The sequence below is a fragment of the Xyrauchen texanus genome, chromosome 2, assembly GCF_025860055.1.
Source record: "Xyrauchen texanus isolate HMW12.3.18 chromosome 2, RBS_HiC_50CHRs, whole genome shotgun sequence".
NCBI classification, from domain to species: domain Eukaryota; kingdom Metazoa; phylum Chordata; class Actinopteri; order Cypriniformes; family Catostomidae; genus Xyrauchen; species Xyrauchen texanus.
The window spans coordinates 56,014,114-56,034,580 of record NC_068277.1 but is presented as its reverse complement, the minus strand read 5'-3'; the positions used below and the strand labels follow the sequence as shown (position 1 = coordinate 56,034,580).

General features: G+C 42.3%; 1 pseudogene; it reads right to left on the bottom strand.

The window, feature by feature from the left end:
• Window positions 1-1,827: 1,827 nt before the first annotated feature.
• On the bottom strand, window positions 1,828-15,890 carry LOC127655520 (la-related protein 7-like; annotated as a pseudogene).
• Between the last annotated feature and the right edge of the window lie 4,577 nt (window positions 15,891-20,467).

Genomic DNA, 20,467 nt, shown 5'->3' with positions numbered 1-20,467 from the left:
GCATGGTTTAAAATTGCACAATTACATTTTGGGGGGCAGGAGCTCAATTGGAAAAAAAGGGCACTTCCTATAATTATTTAAATAGATTAACAAAACTCTGACTTCCTTACCAATTTATTTTAATTCCCTCACACTCACGCAATTATTTAATACTCAACAGATTTATACAAAATAATCAGTTCACACAGAGACCATGGTCTTCTTTAGTATTCAATAGATTTATCACAAGTGCAGGCAACAGCAAAGGAAACTATACCACAATGTGCATGTTTGCTATGCTATTAGTTTCAAGTAGGCCTATATATTTAGAATAATTGACTGTGCCAAGGAGGACATAGTTTCACATATAAGTTTATTTTGCACAAGGCAATAAATTGTTTAATTCTTTTGGTGTTATTGGAATGCACCAAATGTGTTATGGGTTATATGCTTTATTTATTTTGTTTTGTCCTATTCACCCACAGTGCCTTGTCATATGGATGACCCTGCACTCTGAACCCATCTTAGCTGGGATATGTGAAAATTAAATAATTTAACTGTATATATGCAGAAATGTATGACAATTGATCAATTTATTTATAATTAGCACATTTTAATTAGTTAACTCCTAATTTGCATATCAATGTGGTGACTGTGATGACGTTGTTTGACACAAATATTACAGTATTCACCTGTAGTGTCACCATTAAGTACAGTACATTAGCCTGTATGGCCATGATAAACTTTTGCTAACTTATTACATTAGCTATTAGCTCATTAGTCATGCATGTTAGCAAGACACAAGTTAGCTAGATTTGGCTTTTGGCTAATTAGCGGTAAAGTCCAGGCACTGGTAGCTTAGTCTTTTGTTCATCACCACTCACCTCCACACAAGCCAAGAAAAACACAACTGGGAGGGGCTGCTGCCTGCCTGTCTGTCTCCCGACCTGATATTTAGATTTTTTATTCAATAAATATATTTGTTTGACAAGAAAGCTGTGTGTAAACAGGAATATATATATATATATATATATATATTTTTTTTAAAAGCACCCCAGAAAAAAGGGCACTTTCTCTCTACGAAGAAAAAGGGCAGGTGCTCAAGCCCCCTTTGATGTCTATGTGTGGCATGCAATACTTCATCTAAAACTATTCTAAACAAAGTTTTGACCTCATAATAGTTGAGACATGGATTATTTGTACTTATAAAAATTAATGTCACATGGCAGGACCACTTCAAATCGTTTGAAGATTAAAGGCGATAAGAAATGGTAAAACAAAACAAAAAGACCAGCAAAAACATTTACAGGACCTATTGTATGCACTTTCACACCTAAATAAACAGTTTACATTTAAACCTAAAATCTTGATACTGAATTAAAAACGTTTACAGACATTACAGGTTATGTCAACTACCCAAAACTGTAAGTACAACTAAGCATATAACAAAAATAAATATTAACAGCACTCAAACAGGCTTTTCATTTTTCTACATTTAATTCAAAGATTGAAAAAAACAAAACAAAAAAAACAGCACCTTCATAAAGTCAATTCCATGAATTGCATTCTAAATTTCTGGGCAGCAGCTCCTCATTGCAGGGGTCCTTATCTTACAGGACCAAACTTAGATGGATAGTTAATAGGGAGGGATGTACAAAGAATGCCACTAAAATAGCTAAAAAATAGCCTTTTAATTGTTTGTGAAGATTTCAACAAGGTAGGGGCTTTGCTTAAAGGAATAGCTCACCCCAAAAATTCTCATAATTTGCTCACCCTCATACCATCCCAAGTGTGTATGACATTCTTTCTGCTGAACACAAAGATTTTTAGAAGTTTTTCTAAGCTCTGTTGGCACATTCTATGCAAGTGAATGGGTCCTAAAACTTCAAAGCTCCAAAAGCGCATAAATATAGCATAAAAGTAATCTATAAGACTCCAGTGGTTTAATTAATGTCTTCTGGAGTGATATTATATGTATGGGTGAGAAACAGAACTATTTAAGTTTACTATCAATCTCCACGTTCCTTTTGTTTTTGGCAATTTGCATTCTTTGTGCATATATTGCCACCTACTGGGAAGGGGGGAGAATTTATTAAAAAAAATGTATTTTGATATTCACTAACACCTATCATATCAGTTCTGAAGACAATGATTTAACCACTTGATTCTTATGGGTTACTTTTATTCTTGCATTTTTGCCTTTTCACTTGCATTGTGAGGACCTACAGAGCAAAAAATTTCTTCTAAAAATCTTTGTGTTCGGCAGAAGGTAAGTCATACACATCTGGGATGGCACGAGGTTGAGTAAATGATGAGATCATTTTAATTTCTTGGTGAACTCTCCCTTTAAATTCACATTGCAACAGCCATGTTTTTTTTTTAATAGGGTGGAATCATAACAGCGTTCAAGGAAGCATCAAGTTCTCTGATCACTACATGACCTGATCTATTACTCTCAAAAAGCATTGCAAAGGTTTACAAACCTCTTAAGGATGACATTGCAGCTTTCTGGACCTCCCATGCAGATTTTGTGGGAAACCAGAGTCAAAACTCTTAACACTGAAGAGACTCCAAGAGACCTGACAGCTTTGTTTTAATTTCCAGAAAAATCAAATATGGCACTACTCTGAATAAGGTCTTTAAAATGCATCTTGTACATCAAACAGAGAACAGAGTTTGGGACAGTGTGGGAACCACCAAGAGTTGTACCCCAGCCCAAACCCCAGAACACCAATGCTTTCAAAACTAATTTTATTAAATAAAAATGACAAGGGCCAAGATGAAAGCATCATATCCATCGTATAAATACATTCACACACACTCAAATTTGGATGTTAACAACATAAATATATCATTCAAATTAACATATTACATGTGAAATTCTGAAAGATCAGAAAATTAAGAATCCTTTTAAGTGTACTAAAACAATGGTGGATATGACCGACATCTTAGTTCTGCAACTTAATTCAATAATTTCAGGAACATTTTGTATGCAAAATCATAGCACTAATTACTGAAACGACTTAGTTTAAGTCAGACATAGAATTACTTAAATAACAGGTCTAATAAATACACAAAAGCATAAAAGAAAAAATATTTTACAATACAGGGTCAAAGTAATTTGAAATGTAAAAAATGTATTGCTCAGTGAGACCATCAGTCATCAAAGTGAATGCGTTTGCTTGCTTCCTTGGCCCGGGCAATGGCGATTGTCTCAGCTTTAGAAATGAGCTATTAAAAGCAATGAGACAAATATTATTTGATGTCGATGAAACAATCGTTTTTGCTTCATACAATCTAATAATAATGTACAGTGTATCTATAATTATACTGCAATTGAACGATTAACATCAACTTTCTGTTCCTCACATTTGTTCCCTAGGTCTGTTGAGCTTTGCTTGTCGGTCCACCAAAATCTTCAACCAGTACCTCTGCTCATGTTCACCTTTTTATCAATGATGAAAATAATAATAATAATACAAATCACAGTAAATTAACATATTTAAATATTTATTTTGAGCCAAAGACCAATATTACTCAGAACTATAATAATAAGAGGTGTTAATAAAATTATTATTCTAACCAGAGTATTGTTTTTTCTGTAGTCCTGATCGAGCTGCAATGATCGCCTGTGAATCTTCAGGACTTTTGAAGCGTATGTGACCCTCTGCATCTCCATCAATAATATACACATAGGCCACAGCTGATACCTCAGAGAGTGTATCTTATACATATAGGGAAAAATACACCCTCAAATCACTGCCCATTTCTTTTGATGCAACAACATTCAAAGTTTTTAAGTTTACAAAACTAAACAACTTTAAGTCTCAGCACTGTACCTTGATGTACATCTTGTTTGGCAATGGTTGGTTATAGATAATTTTGACAATGACACCACTCATAAATTCAGGGCCAGAAGTAATCTCTTTCTTGGCAGCATCCTTAAAAGCTAAGGAAAGATTAATAAAAAAAATAAAAATTATGATCTGCATTCTGAAAGATCAGAAAACTAAGAATACTTTAAGTATACTAAAAACAATGGTGGATATGACAGACATCTTAGTTCTGCAACTTAATTCAATAATTTCATTTTGAAAAGAACATTTTGAATGCAAAATCCTATCACTAATTACTGAAACTACTTAGATTGAATAGTAGTAGCCAAGCAAAACTTCTACAATGTCAGGTACTCCGGTTTCAGAGTTTGCCACTCATTCCAAGCAGTTGAATAGGAGACACAGGTCAACCCTCATAACAATTATCATGCAAATGGCTGTTTGGCAGAACCCACTGCATTACTTCAACATCTGTCTCACTAACCAATTAATTCTGATCTTACCTTTAACTTACTTTGAGACCACTCTGAGTGGGATGACTTCAAGTTCTATTTTTAATCTCTCCTTATGCTTCTTCCTCTTGGCCTTCAAAACAGAATCCTCTTTCTTTTCAGAGCCTAATTGCTTTTCATTCTTGCCCTCAGTCGACAAATCTGTGCACCAAAGACCATTGAATTTGAATTTACAATTGAAAATGATATTAAGGACAAAAGGTCTATGTGAAAATTAATCACAAAAATATTTTAAACAATGTGTTCCTATGGACTGGTTCACACCGGTGACTAAATTTGTCTGAAAACAGAAGTGATATGAAAAGCAATTGATGACAAATTTGGAATGGGATACTGATTTTTTGGATGCCAACTGATTTTGGGTGGGAAGAGACCAAGATATAACTCATTTTTAAAACTTGACATTAGCAGTCTACCTGGTTATCATGATTTCAAGCTCGATTATACTTTCTAGAACCATCTAGTACAGTGCCCTAGGGAAGTACAACACAACCAAATTTTCAGAGCAAATAAAAGATAAATAAAAATGTAAAATAAGCCACAGCACAATTACATTAGACCACAAAACAACGGAAAAGCCACAGCACAATGGAAATAAGCTTCAACACAATGAGATTGAGCCACAACACAACAACATTATCAGAAAAAATAAAAATAAAAAACAAATAATAATAATAATAATATATATATATATATATATATATATATATATATATATATATATATATATATATATATATATATATATATATATATATATATATATATATATTAAACTCTGTACTTATTTTTCAAGAAGTGCTCAGGCCAATACCGGACAGGGGAACTCTTGCAGTGGGATGGGCAGCTCTCTGATGTTTAATTAATTTAATTGTGGGGCGGCTTATTTCGATTGTGTTTTCAGCTTTTATTTGCTTTGCAAATTTGGTTGTGTTGTGCACTTCTCGGCCACCGTATTCTAGTGCTCTGAGCCAAGCGGAGTGACGTGATTTTACCTGGAGTGAGGAGTGAGTGATTTTATTGGAGCATCATTATTTTCTCTTTGTCCAAGAGGCCCCACTAATGCTCCATCACGAGCACAACTAACGGCCCATAATGCAGCAAAGATTTGTTTGTTAGAACATGTTTTAAGCAGAGTTAAACACTATTGGGATGAAAGAAAGATGGAATGTCTGATTTAATAGAAATTCTAAATTAAGTAGAATTGAACGTTAAATCACCTGAAACACCAACCAAACTTAGTAATTTGTTAGTTCCGGTCCTTGAATCTGATTGGACAAAAGACGTTCCTTGAGTGCTGATGTCTAAGAACAGCAGTAGTCAGACAATTCACTCTTTGTATCACTGTTTGCAGTATTCTAAACTAAAGCGTAAGAACAGCACAAATGTGTAAAAAGCTAGATGTCTCTTTTCATTTTTCCTTGTGACATTAAAGATTTTAGCCAGCAGGTGGCGACAAAAGACAATTTTTGTGTGTTATGAGCGAGTTGAACTAAAGTTCATTTAAGTCTAACACTGTAGGCATATTTAAGCAGCCTCTGAACTTAAACCTTAATTATTTTCATAAAAATGTTTTAACATTGATAAAAACCAATAACATGAAATAAAAGACAAACATACTTTTTAAATTATTAAAATTATTAATAATAATTTTATTTTGTTTTTTTTTTGCACACTTGATTGGCATTGCACTAATGCTTTTATTAAAAATAAGTACAAAATAAATACACAAATAACTTAACATGTCATAGAAGTGGTGTACCAGAAAAAGGGAACAAGGATATTTTTTCAGGCAATTGACAAATATATTTTCAACAAAATTTGCAAAACAAGAGTCAAGCATTTCATATCATTAACGGTTAGGTAATAATATCGTCTAGGTTACGTATGTAACCTCAGTTCCCCGATGGAGGGAACGAGACGTTGTGTCCCCCTTGCCACGTCGCTGAGCCGAGCCCCTGTTGTGGCCGGACCATTTCCGGCTCCTCAGAAAAATCCTGAATGAACTCCCGTATTTGCGCCGCTTAAATACCCGTATGTCCGGGGGCGGGACATGCAAATACTGGCTGCCAACTCTCATTGGCCTTTTTTCATAGTACAGAGGTGAATATCGGCGCTCAAGAGAGACCCCTAGTGTCGTTCTCTGACACAACGTCTCGTTCCCTCCATCGGGGAACTGAGGTTACATACGTAACCTAGACGTTCCCCTTCTGTCGCTCTCTTACGTTGTGTCAGAGAACGACACTAGGGGTCCACTTAAAAAGCGCCATGCGCTGAGCCGTGTACGTGAGCCGCTGATACAGGAGCGAGCAGGTATTCCTACGTGCAGAACGACCAACTGTATCAGCCGCAAGTACCCTTCCCCAATGCCCCATTTAAGCCATCAGGATTCCTTATCGTTACCCCGGAGGAGGGAACAAGGTGACGGCCGCCAACATGGGAACGCCAACATCTTTTCTCTCTATGTTTCTCGCATAGAGCAACTACGGCCGGGGCCCTTACACGCATTGAGGGAAGGGGGTCTTAGCCCTTGGTAGGGCAGGGAAGACCCTGCGGAGGCCACACCTACCCGGAGGGGAGGCAAATTTGAGTGGCACATACATCGCATGGCCTATACCTAGGCCTTATGCGGAACAGTAGTGCGGTGGTAGCACCAGCCTCAGAGAGGGGGGGGCATACAGCATGGCACCTGAGGCAGCTGTGACTGCCTAAGGGAAACACGGCGTCAACTCACGTGAGGGGACAGAACCCCTGTGGTTTTACACACAGGGGGAGTCCGAGCAGGAGGCCTTACCTGTGGGGCCCCTATACCAGTACAGGGTAGCTAGCGGTACCCGCAGTGGTTTGGGTCGGCGAGTCCCTCCGCAGAACTGCGACCCGCAAGGGCTAGGGGAGGAGCCAACCAGTGTCCCAAGCCTGGGATCTCCTGGGAAGAAGGCGACTGTTTCCCTGGTTAGGGGAAGGGCTGGGTGCAAGCGATCCACCCGGTCAGATCGTCGGCGTGTCACCGAAGTTCTCACGGGCTCGGTACCTGAGAGAACACGGATCTAAACTGACTCAACTCGAGATTGTAGAATCTCGCAAAAGTGTTAGGTGTTGCCCAGCCCGCAGCTCTACAAATGTCTGCTAGGGCAGTGCCCCTAGCCAGTGCCCATGAGGACGCTAACACTCCTGGTGGAGTGGGCTCGGACCCGCAAAGGGGGGCACGGCCTGGGTGTGATAAGCCAGGAAATGGCATCGACAACCCAGTGGGCGAGTCTCTGCTTGGAGACAGCGTTCCCTTTCTGCTGTCCCCCAAAGCAGACGAAGAGCTGCTCAGAGCGCCTGGTGCTCTGTGTGCGGTCCAGGTAAATACGTAAGGCACGCACCGACACAGCAGTGAGAGGGCTGGGTCTGCCTCCTCCCGGGCAGCGCTTGCAGGTTCACCACCTGATCCCTGAAGGGTGTGGTAGGAACCTTGGGCACGTAGTCCGGTCAGCGGTCTTAGGATCACGAAAGTGTCTGCCGGACCGAACTCCAGGCAGGCGTCGCTAACAGAGAACGCATGCAGGTCCCCGACCCTCTTGATGGTGGCGAAGCGATCAGCAGGGCGGTCTTGAGAGAGAGGGCCCTGAGTCCAACTGAGTCAAGCGGCTCGAAGGGGGTCTCCGGAGTCCCCTCAGGACGACCGAGAGATCCCAGGAGGGAAATAGGTTAGGCCGGAGGGAATCATCCTCCGGGCACCTTTTAGGAACCTGACGATTAAGTCGTGCTTGCCAAGAGACTTGCCGCTCTACCGTGTCATGGTGGGCCGCGATAGCAGCAACATACACCTTGAGGGTGGAGGGGACAGCCTCCTCTCCAGCCTCTCCTGAAGAAACACGAGCACTGACCTAACTGCGCACTTCTGCGGGTCTTCGGCTCGGGAAGAACACCAGTTCATGAACAGACGCCACTTCAGGGCGTAAAGATGCCTGGTCGAAGGGGCTCTGGCTTGGTTAATAGTGTCTATGACGGCTAAAGGTAGGTCGGCTAGACCCTCCGCGCCCGGCCCAGGGACCAGACGTGGAGTTTCCAGAGGTCTGGGCGCGGGTGCCAGAGCGTGCCCCGCCCCTGAGAAAGAAGGTCCTTCCTCAGGGAATCGCCAGGGAGGGGCTGTCATAAGGAGCGTGAGATCCGAAAACCACGTCCGGTTGGGCCAGTAGGGGGCCACCAGAGTGACTTGCTCCTTGTCCTCCCTGACCTTGCATAGCACCTGTGCAAGAAGGCTCACTGGGGAAAAGCATGCTTACGCAGCCCCACAGGCCAGCTGTGAGCCAGAGCATCTGTCCCCAGGGGAGCCTCTGTGAGGGCATACCAGAGCGGACAGTGGGAGGTTTCCTGGGAGGCAAACAGGTCTACCTGGGCCTTGCCGAACCTGTCCCAAATCAGCTGGACCGATTGGGGTGGAGCCTCCACTCTCCGCCAGGCAAGGTTTGTCTTGACAGCGCGTCCGCTATCACATTGAGGTTGCCGGGATGTGAGTGGCGCGCAGCGACTCCAGTCGCTGCTGACTCCAAAGGAGGAGACGATGGGCGAGCTGTGACATGTGGGGAGCGTACTCGCCTTGGCGGTTTATGTAAGCCACCACCGTGGTGCTGTCTGTCCTGACCAGGACATGTTTGCCACGAATCATCGGAAGAAATTTCTTCAGGGCAAGACGAACGGCCAGCAGCTCTAGGCAGTTGATGTGCCAGCGCAGCGGGCCTTGGTTCCACCGGCCTGCGGCTGCGCGCCCGTTGCACACGGCGCCCCAACCCAATTTGGAGGCGTCGGTTGTAACCAGAACGTAATTTCCACGCCGTGCGTGCCGTGGCGCCATGCTCGTCTCGGGACTCGAGTCTGGAGCCAGTGCTGAAGTGGTCTCATATGCATCAACCCCAGTGGCGCGACCGCCGCGGAGGATGCCATATGCCCCAGGAGCTGTTGGAAATGTTTCAACGGGACCACGGTGCCTGGCTTGAAGGAAGCGAGGCATTCCAGCACTGACTGAGCACGTTCGTTGGAGAGACGTGCTGTCATTGAGACTGAGTCTAACTCCAAACCGAGAAAAGAGATGCTCTGGACTGGGGTGAGCTTGCTCTTCTCCCAGTTGACCTGAAGCCCCAGCGGCGGAGGTGCTCGAGCACCTGGTCTCTGTGTGCGCATAGTAATTCCTGCGAGGGGGCCAGAATGAGCCAATCGTCGAGGTAATTGAGTATGCGTATGCCCGCTCCTCGTGAGCGGGCAAGAGCCGCCTCTGCGACCTTCGTGAAGACGCGAGGGACAGAGACAGGCCGAAGGGGAGGACCTTGTACTGATACGCCTGGCCGTCGAATGCGAACCGTAGAAAGGGTCGGTGTTGAGGGCTAATTGAGACGTGAAAGTACGCGTCCTTCAGGTCTACCGCTGCGAACCAATCTAGATGCCGAACGCCAGATAGAATTTGTTTCTGGGTGAGCATTTTGAACGGGAGTTTGGACAAGGTCCGATTGAAAACTCGCGAGGTCCAAGATCGGTCGTATGCCACCGCTTTCTTGGGTACAACGGCAAGGGCTGTAGAAACCCTTCTTCGCTTCGGTTGGAGGGACAGGCTCTATCGCGTCCTTGATTAGAAGGGAGGCGATTTCCTCAGCGCAGGGAGAGGGCATGTTCGCCGTGCACTGTGGAGGAACGAACGCCCAGGAAGGGGGCGGAGACCTGGCAAACTGAATTGCGTAATCGAAGTCGAATGGTCCGGTGCAGCCAGCATGACGAGCTGGGCAGAGAAAGCCATGCCTCTGCGCTCTGTGCTAGGGGCACCAAGGGGACAAGTATTTTGGACGTATCCGGCGGGCTTCGCGAGCGGTGCGGAACAGGTAACGCAGCGCCGGGAGGCTCTGTGGTGTCCCGAGGCTCTGGTGCTGAGAATAAGCTCAAAGCACATACCTTGTTCCGCGCACCTGGCAGGGGCGGGTTCGTGACAGAGGAGGAGGTCTGATGTCGGCGCCCTCTGGACTCGCCTGAACCGGCCGGCCGGGAACAGTCGTGGGGCTGAGGGCGGAGCACCGCATCCTGGGCGCCGGACTGTTGAGGCCTGAAACACAAGTGCCGTGAGAACGGCATTTGCGGGCCATGTGACCCAGAGGTAAAGGAAATAGCTCTTTTATTGAGAATTTGGGTACCGCAGCCCCGGCCAGGGGTGCGGCAAATGAAAAAACACAAGATTCTCCTCCCGCCCTCCACCGGGGACGGAGCGGTCTCACCATCTCCGGAGCTAACTTCTCGCCCTCTGGGTCCGCTGTCTCAGGGACGCTTGGGAGCCTTCCGGGTCCTCGACGGGTCCGTGAGGCAGGGGCGTACGCTTCCTGCGGTTTGCTCGACGCTGGGGCTGAGAGCTGGGCCCAGGTTGGGGCGGAGCAGAAGGTCTTCTGGCCGCAGGAGGACGCCTCGGCGAGCAGATGGGGCCTGGGCCGTGGCGGCAGGCTTGCGGCGCGGCATGATGTGAGAAATGGCCTCCGCCTGCTTCTTCACCAGGGAGAACTGCTGGGCAAAGTCCTCCACGGTGTCACCGAAGAGGCCGAACTGGGAGACAGGGGCGTTGAGGAAGCGAGTCTTGTCGGCTTCACGCATCTCAACCAAGTCCAGCCATTGCTGACGCTCCTGGACCACCAGAGTGGCCATCGCCTGCCCGAAAGTGCCCGCGCTGTGACCTTCGTCGCTCTCAGGGCGCAGGTCGGTCGCTGAGCGCAGTTCCTGCAGCGTGTCGGGATCAGGGCCACCCCGTGCATGTTGCGGAGTGCCTTGGCTTGGTGGACCTGCAGGAGAGCCATGGCATGCAGGGCGGAAGCGGCGCGTCCGGTAGCGCTGTAGGCCTTCGCGGTGAGCGAGGATGTTGCTCTACAGGACCGGAAGGGAGTACAGGGCGGCCCCGCCAGGTGGTAGTGCTTCCGGGCATAGATGGATCGCAACAGCTCTATCCACCTGGGGATCTCCGTGTACCCGTGGCGCGCTCTGCCGCCGAGGGTGGCGAGGGCGGATGAGCAGGTGGCACGACGAGTGGAGAGGGGTGCTCTCCACGAAGACGCCAGCTCATCATGCACCTCCGGAAGAAAGGTACTGGGGGGCGAGGCTGTGAGCGCGCCCACGCTCAAAAACCAATCGTCTAGCCGTGATGGCTGCGGGGAGGATGGAGGGTTCCAATCCAGGCCCACGCTATTGGCTGCCCGGAAAGCATATCGGACATCTGCGCTGCCGGCCTCCTGCTGGGCGTGCAAGCCCAGGCGGCAGCCCAGAGGAGCCCTCAGCGCCAGAGCCCACGCCCTCGATGTCGCGGCGAACTCATCTGCTTCCATCGCAAGAGGGTAGGCAGACTGGCTGTGAGGCGAGTCGCCACCACCTCAAGCGGGGACGGGAGTCAACGAGCGTGCTGGGGCGCTGGTGGTCCGAGGGGTGTACCCGGCGGAGCTGCACCCGCTGCCATCCCCAAATCACCTCCATCGCCAGCCGCATCGTCCTCAATCCCGTGGGAAGAAGGAGCGACGCGGGGCGGCTGGAGTGGCTTGCTTACGGTTGTAAGCAAGCCGTGATCGCTAACGTTGTCATGGTCATGTTCTCGCAATGAGAACATGAACCATCCACAAACGCAGCCTCTGTGTGATCGCTGCCCAGACACACGAGACAACGCCTGTGGCCGCCGGAAGCGGAGAGTACTCTACCGCGATCCAGAAACAACACAGGGGCGGAAAGGCATCTTTAAAAAGACGCGTCCTGAAAAGGACGCTCAACGCCGCTGTGTTTTTGCTCTTTTAGAGGAAATTACTCTTTTAAATAAAATCACTCTTTTATGAATGAAAGACTCGTGAGAGATCTTTCTATCTGCAACTGTCGATGCGCTCAGGGGCAGGAAGTGCACAGCCGTGCAACCAGGAGAAAGCCACTGTTGTGCGCCGCAGAATCCAACAGCATGCAGCAGAGGATAGCAGGAACTCGGTGTGTAGTAACGCAGCAGACTGCAAACACGACCATCGGCTCGAAGAAATTTTCTGAATGAACTCCCGTATTTGCGCCGCTTAAATACCCGTATGTCCGGGGCGGACATGCAAATACTGGCTGCCAACTCTCATTGGCCTTTTTTCATAGTACAGAGGTGAATATCGGCGCTCAAGAGAGACCCCTAGTGTCGTTCTCTGACACAACGTAAGAGAGCGACAGAAGGGGAAATATATATATATATATGTTACGATATTATGTGACCCCAAGATGTGCGACTTTGGTGTTCTTTGTAGTTTCTTTTGTATTGTTTCTGCCGCTGTCCGTTTTTACTTTCTTTTTCGCAGGTGACATGCTGACTGGTTCGTCTCTGCTGTCAATCATCTGAGAAGAGGGTTCTGACGTGCTGACATCTGAAAGCGTGACCCAGTCATATGGCTACCGGAAATCCGGGAACTATAAAAGGACACGAACGCACCAGAGGGGCGGGCTTTTGTTTGTGAACTTCAACTTGTGCGTTTGGTATTTTCTGTTATGCTTGATTTGGTTTTGCTTGATAATTTATTAAGCTCTGTTAATGCTTAATTTGTCATGTGAGAACACGTTATTTTGCCGTCCCATTTTTTCCTTATTTGAATAATAGAGAGCGGCAACGCTGTGTTTTGAGATGGATAAAGGAAAGAGGGACAGGTAAGATGTCACGTGACGTACATCGCACCCATTTAGGTTTATCTTTTGTTTAAACACACCAGGTTTAGGGGGCATGTGCCATTCGTTGTAATTTTTGTTTTGATAGGTAAGGTAGAGAAGTATACGACGTCTCGGGCATCGAAGACTTTTTCTTTCTACATTTTCCTTTTGGTATTAGTTAGATTAGTTGAAAATGGGTTAGAAAGATTATTTTTGTTTTATTCATTTCTTTGAGTTGGCACTGTCCAATTATTCCCTTTTTCCTTCCCAGGTCTGGGATAATAATAATAATTGGCTGGTTTGTCTATGATTTATTTTATTGATTGTAAATAACAACTAATTGTTTCAAATGTTTATATATAGATATATCTTTTGGCCAGTTGTTGCACACAATAAATGTGTTCAAACGTTCTGCTGCTTTCGGGTTTCACTTACTTTCCCAGTGTTCTACTAGCAAATATTGTTGACGGGTGACATAATGTTCCCCTTCTAACTTCCTAGACTTTTAAAAACAGCGAAGGGACGTAACAATTATACAAAAAAACACTACACTATTTGAAAGCTTTTTCATGACTAAAAAAGTCAAGGGACATGTTTGTCAACATATTTTCATATTGACCCAAATGTTGTCAGAAATAACCTATTTTGTGAGACACAAGTTTTCTTTACAGAAGGGGCTCTAGACAGCTCACAAAACTGAATCCTCCATTGCTCTGCATTCAAATCATTCAAAACGTTTTACATCTCATATAATTTTTTCACTCTGGAGAGTAAAATTTTAATTAAAACTGATAGTTGCAAGGATTCATACTTATTAATCCGCAACGGCAGTATCTATAAAAAATATTTTTAAATGCTTCAGTAACAATAAATTGTAATAGGCCTATTCTGAACAGTGCTGCCAAAAGTAACAGGTGCCACGTGACAGTGCCGTCTATGCGCTGCCTGCTTAAACAGTGCTCTAGAGGGCTGTTGTCATGTTTTTCTGAAAATAAATAAATACATCTAATTTATTAAATGATTTAAGCAACATATTTAAAAATTTTCTATAATTCAAGAACTTTTTAAGCACCTCTTGGTAAAAATGTATAATCTTTAGCAAGCTGACTAACACGAAAGATGAGGGATAGAGTAAAACAGCTATAGCTTTATTGTTCATCTCTGCATAAGAGGTGTGACAGATGCAGGTAATAACACAATCGCGCTCTCTCTCTCTCCCTTTCTCTCAAACACACACACAAACAAACACGTTTCTCAAAATTAAAATTAAGGCTCTTTGACACGTTTGTGTATAGTTGTCACTGAATATCAAATTGAGTGAAAAGTAGTCACGCATTTTCATTACGATCATTGTTTTCCTGATTGACCATTGCTGTCATTTTCCAGTACTCAAGCCCTTACCTACAGCCTAACATCAAATTTGTGTTTCACGGAAGAAATTCAGTCACATTGGTTTGGAAAAACATGAGGGTGAGTAAATAATGATGACATTTTTATTTTTGGGTGAACTATCCCTTTAATACCTCAGATAGACCAAAACAATGCTCACCTTTAATCTGACTCTCCTCATTTTCCTCCTCTTCTACTTTCCTCATTTTGGAAGGCATTTCCTCTTGGCCCACAGCGGTTGACGCCTCAGCACTGCACAATCTTTGCCTCTTCTTCTCTTCTTTCTTGCTTGAAGTGCTTTTAAGTATTACAGCGTTTTCTGTTGCCAATTCATCGGCTGATTGTTTCTTTGGCTCATGGGTCACCTCAGCATCTACGGCTTCATCTGTATCCTTCACTTTATCAACTACCACTTCTTGTTTTTAAGCCCACTTCAAGACCTTTTTTTTCTTACCATCCTCTTCCGCTTCTGAAATTAGAAAATGCAGCAAATAATGAAATGCTAGCCTCTGATCTCTTTTATGTCACAAGATAATGTTTCAGAATATATAAAAGCAGCACATCAAGTTATTTCAATATTTTACCTTGTGTTTCCAGGACAGCATCAAAGGGGTTAGGTTTTTTTGCAATGAGTCTTCGGAAATATGGCTGGCTTCCTGGGAGCATCTTCTGATGGATTGTTCAGCATCTAATGAAACACAAAGTGAATTTCACTCCTACTGACTCCAGTTCTAACCCCAGCAAATTTAGAGGGGATTCAACTACTATAAATCAAGGTAAATGTCTAATAAACATGGCTAAAAATGAGAAATGTCTAAAGTGAGTCAGTTACCTCTATGGCTTTCTTTGCCTGCTCTTCTGTCTCAAACTCCACAAAGGCAAATCCTTTGGGGTGTCCTGTGAACTTGTACCTCGGGATGCTAACATAAATCACATTTCCACACTTGTTAAACACTCTCTCCACCCAAAGGTGTATGACCGTCCTTGGCAACAACTCCTGAAATGCAACCATTTCAATCCATTATGAGAGAGTATACATAAAACGATACTAAAGACATACAACGAGCAAATATGTGAAATTAATATGCAATCATTTTACAAGCAGTTACCACATAAACGATGCAGTTGTCCACATCTTTTGGACTCTCACCAAGCGGACACTTCCGTCATATTCGTGTTCCCTCAATTTTGACCTATGAATACAACAGTTATCAGGACTTACTATATATTGGATGCAGCGCAATATTAATAAATAAATAAAAATATGTAAAATCACACCTCTACAAATTTAATGTTTTAGAGCCCTGGATCAATATAATATCTGTATTCAACTTCTTCATTCGGTTGAATGGTGTTAATACGGATATGTCAATATCTGCAAAGAAGCAACAGCAGCAAAAAAAAAAAAAAAAAAAAAAAAACATTACATTATAAATATGATCCTTTGCAAATAATAAACCAGACCATGTTTGATGTGTATAGATGTACGTGCATACTGGAAGTCTAGTACATCCATCCGTCCCTGGACTGTTCAGTGAGGCCCTTCATGAATTTGTCGTTAGGGAGATTCACATCGCCAAACCAGAATTTCAACTGCTTCTTCACATCAGCCAGCCGCTGTTTCACTCGAGATCTCTTCTTTTTCTCATTCTCTCTAATTTTTTCACCAATATTTGCAGAGGCGAAGTCCCGTCCTGTAGGAATATTTTCTGTGTCTATCATCTTCATATGATGGTCTTAACAAGAGATCAAGATCGGTAGCTGTAGGCGAGCGTTTCAAATGACGATTATAATCGCGACGCTAAGAAAACAGTTACACGCTGAACTGCATTAAAATACTCGCTTTAGATCACCATGGCTACACTTTTAGGCATTCTGTTGCAGCAAAAATTTTCGTGTGCAAACATATGTTTTTGCTAGCAACGCACAAATGTATTGAATAATTACTTTATGTTTGATGGTGAAGTTATTCTACTTCATGTCGCACAGAGATGACGTACAAGTTTCGCCGGGATATTTTAAAGAGGCAGTCCTTAGTCCAAAGTTGAATGCTTATCTACAGGTGAAACTCGAAAAATTAGAATATCGTGCAAAAGTTCATTAATTTCAGTAATTCAACTTAAAAGGTGAAACTAATATATTATATAGACTCATTACAAGCAAAGTAAGATATTTCAAGCCTTTATTTGATATAATTTTGATGATTATGGCTTACAGCTTATGAAAACCCCAAATTCAGAATCTCAGAAAATTAGAATATTACATGAAATCAATAAAAAAAAGGATTTTAAATACAGAAATGTCGGCCCTCTGAAAAGTATAATCATGCATATGTACTCAGTACTTGGTTTGGGCCCCTTTTGCATTAATTACTGCCTCAATTCGGCGTGGCATGGATGCTATCAGCCTGTGGCACTGCTGAGGTGTTATGGAAGACCAAGATGCTTCAATAGCAGCCTTCAGCTCTTCTGCATTGTTTGGTCTCATGTCTCTCATCTTTCTCTTGGCAATGACCCATAGATTCTCTATGGGGTTCAGGTCAGGCGAGTTTACTGGCCAATCAAGCACAGTAATACCATGGTCATTGAACAAGGTTTTGGTACTTTTGGCAGTGTGGGCAGGTGCCAAGTCCTGCTGGAAAATGAAGTCAGCATCTCCATAAAGCTTGTCTGCTGAAGGAAGCATGAAGTGCTCTAAAATGTCCCGGTAGATGGCTGCGTTGATTCTGGACTTAATAAAGCACAGTGGACCAACACCAGCCGATGACATGGCTCCCCAAACCAACACAGACTGTGGAAACTTCACACTGGACCTCAAGCATCTTGGATTGTGTGCCTCTCCATTCTTCCTCCAGACTCTGGGACCTTGGTTTCCAAATGAGATGCAAAATTTGCTCTCATCAGAAAAGAGGACTTTGGACCACTGAGCAACAGACCAGTTCTTTTTTTCTTTAGCCCAGGTAAGGCGTTTGACATTTGAAGCCCATGTCCAGGACCCGTCTGTGTGTGGTGGCTCTTGATGCAGTAACTCCAGCCTCAGTCCACTCCTTGTGAAGCTCCCCACACATTTGAATGGCCTTTTCCTGACAATCCTCTCCAGGCTACGGTCATCCCTGCTGCTTGTGCACCTTTTTCTTCCACACTTTTCCCTTCCACTTAACTTTCTATTAATGTGCTTTGATACAGCACTTTGAGAACATCCAACTTCTTTTGCAATTACATTTTGAGGCTTTCCCTCCTTGTGGAGGGAGTCAATGATGGTTTTCTGCACAACTGTCAGGTCAGCAGTCTTCCCCATGATTGTGAATTCAACTGAACCAGACTGAGAGACCATTTAAAGGCTCAGGAACCCTTTGCAGGTGTTTAGCTGATTAGAGTGTGACACTTTGAGCCTACAATACTGAACCTTTTCACAATATTCTAATTTTCTGAGATTCTGAATTTGGGGTTTTCATAAGCTGTAAGCCATAATCATCAAAATTATATCAAATAAAGGCTTGAAATATCTTACTTTGCTTGTAATGAGTCTATATAATATATTAGTTTCACCTTTTAAGTGGAATTACTGAAATAAATGAACTTTTGCACGATATTCTAATTTTTCGAGTTTCACCTGTAGATTGATTTATTCTGCCTCTGCTTTGGCTCACTCTTCAGCTATTATACAAACAAGTAAAAAAATAAAATAAGTAATAAAAAAATCTATGATTTTATTTGGAAGCACAAGACGCATTATATAAAAATTTTTATATAAATTATATAAACAAATTAGATATTAATTAGATATTATCAATATGAACAAGGCGGTTTGAACGTGATTGATTTTGAGAATATGAATATTCTGTTAAAGATAAAATGGCTACAAATGTTTTTATTTAACGCTAATAGCTTTTGGTATGTCATTCCTTCAGCTTTGTTTTGTAAACTGGGTGGAATTCACTTTCTACACAAATGTGACTATGATTTACTCAAACTCCCGGTGATCAGCATTCCACTAACAAATTCTATTATTTTGGAAACTGGCGCACACACATAATTTTACACCCCACAATACTCCTTTGTGGAATAACAGATATATTCTAAATAGAAACAGGTCTCTATTCTACGAGAACTGGTTAAGCAGAAATATTTGGTCTGTAATGGACTTAATGGATGATCATGGTAATAGCTTGGATTACAATGCCTTGCACGCTAAAACATGGATTTGCCTGTCATCCAAAACAATTTTTTACAATTATTAATGCAATACCCTCTGGTTTAAAAATGTTAATGAAGTGTTCCCTGTCATACTCATAAATTACGGCAGTCCTCCCGTCTCTATATATTGGTGATATTGAATTTGAAAATAAACTAGTTTGCTCTAACAAATACATAAGACAATCTATCATCCAATCTTCCTGCCCCTACCAAATTTTAAGAAATAAATTAGATCATACATTTGATAAAGATACTGTAAAATATTTAAGAACAGCTTATCTAAGATTTCCTCTTCCCCCCAAAGCAAAAGAGACACACTTTAAGATTCTAAATACCATATATCCTTCCAATAGATTTTTGAATTTAAAATTTAATTTAGAAAATGTGCCTTGTCATCTTTGTAAATATTTAATTGAAGATACAGAACATATATTCTTTACATGTAACTTCACCAAATCCTTTTGGAGAACATTACAGAACTGGCTGATAGAAAAAAATGTGGTGGAGGACGGTTTCACCTTCAAATTACAAAATATAATGTATGGATTAACAAATGATTGCTGTAGGTTATTTGATTTGATTAATAACATTATATTATTGGCAAAATACTTTATACATAAATGTAGATTTCTTAAATCTCCTCGAATTAAAATACTTCTCAGATGCCCTCTCTAAAATGGAAAATCGATGTGCATTAAAATTGTATAATTTGTTAGTATTGTATAACCTGTTTTTTATTGTTTTTGGGTTTTTTTCTCCTTGTGTTGAGCCTTCCACACCAGTATTTTCTTGAAAATAACTGTTTTGTGCCATTTTTTTGTATTTAGATTTAAAAAAAAAAAAAAAAAAAAACATTTAAAAAAAAAGAGGGCGTCCTTAGATGTGATTTTGAGTTGCACAAATTATCTCTTAAATTGTCTGCCTTCCATCAACAAGTTCTCCTTTATTGGAAGTTAGCATTTTCCCACAATTTTAGTCCACACAAAACTTGTATCTGGAATAATCGCTTTATTTTACACCATAACAAATCTTTATTTTGTGGAAACTGGATTCAATATAAAAAATTTTCCCTGTTGGACATGATGGACAACTATGGTAATGTTCTCAATTACAATGATTTTTGTTTGAAACATGGATTTGTATGTCACCCGAAAGAGTTTTACACAATTGTAAATGCCATACCTAAAAACATGGTGTTACTGGTAAAGGGGATTCTTTCACACTACTCTGTGACATTCTCTCTCCCATCTCCTTCTCTGGGTATATTATCTATTAGAGATCATAAATGCAACAACAAATATATTAGAAGTGTTTTTTACTGACTTCATCCAAATAGAAATAAACGTTACTATATTTTCAAAGATTTTGACCCGGAGGAGGTGAAGGAATTGAGAATGAATTATCTTACCTTTCCAAATCTCCCTAAAGTGAAAGAAATTCATTTTAAAATTATAAATGACATATACCCATCTAAAGAATTACTGAAATCTAAATTTGATATTGGAGAAAACTCTTGTCAATTTTGTGAAACTGATATTGAAACCACAGAACATATTTTTTATTATTGTAACCACTCAAAGTTATTTTGGTCTCAATTGTACAGTAAACTGTCATGTATTATTATTACATGTGTAAACCCCCTTGAATACAAACATATCAAATTTGGTGTACTTAAGAAAGATTGTTCACAGCACTACTTGGTTAATAATCTTTTTGAACTTGCTAAATACTTCATTCACAAGTGCAGAATTTTGAAACACCCCCCCCGTCCTTTCTTCATTTTACTAATGAACTTAAAGCTTTTGCTGCTTCACTTTGCACCCTTTCAAATGAGAAAGCTTCTACAGTAGCCAGTTTTTTCAATGAGCTAAGTGCACTTTAGCTCCTTTACCCCTTG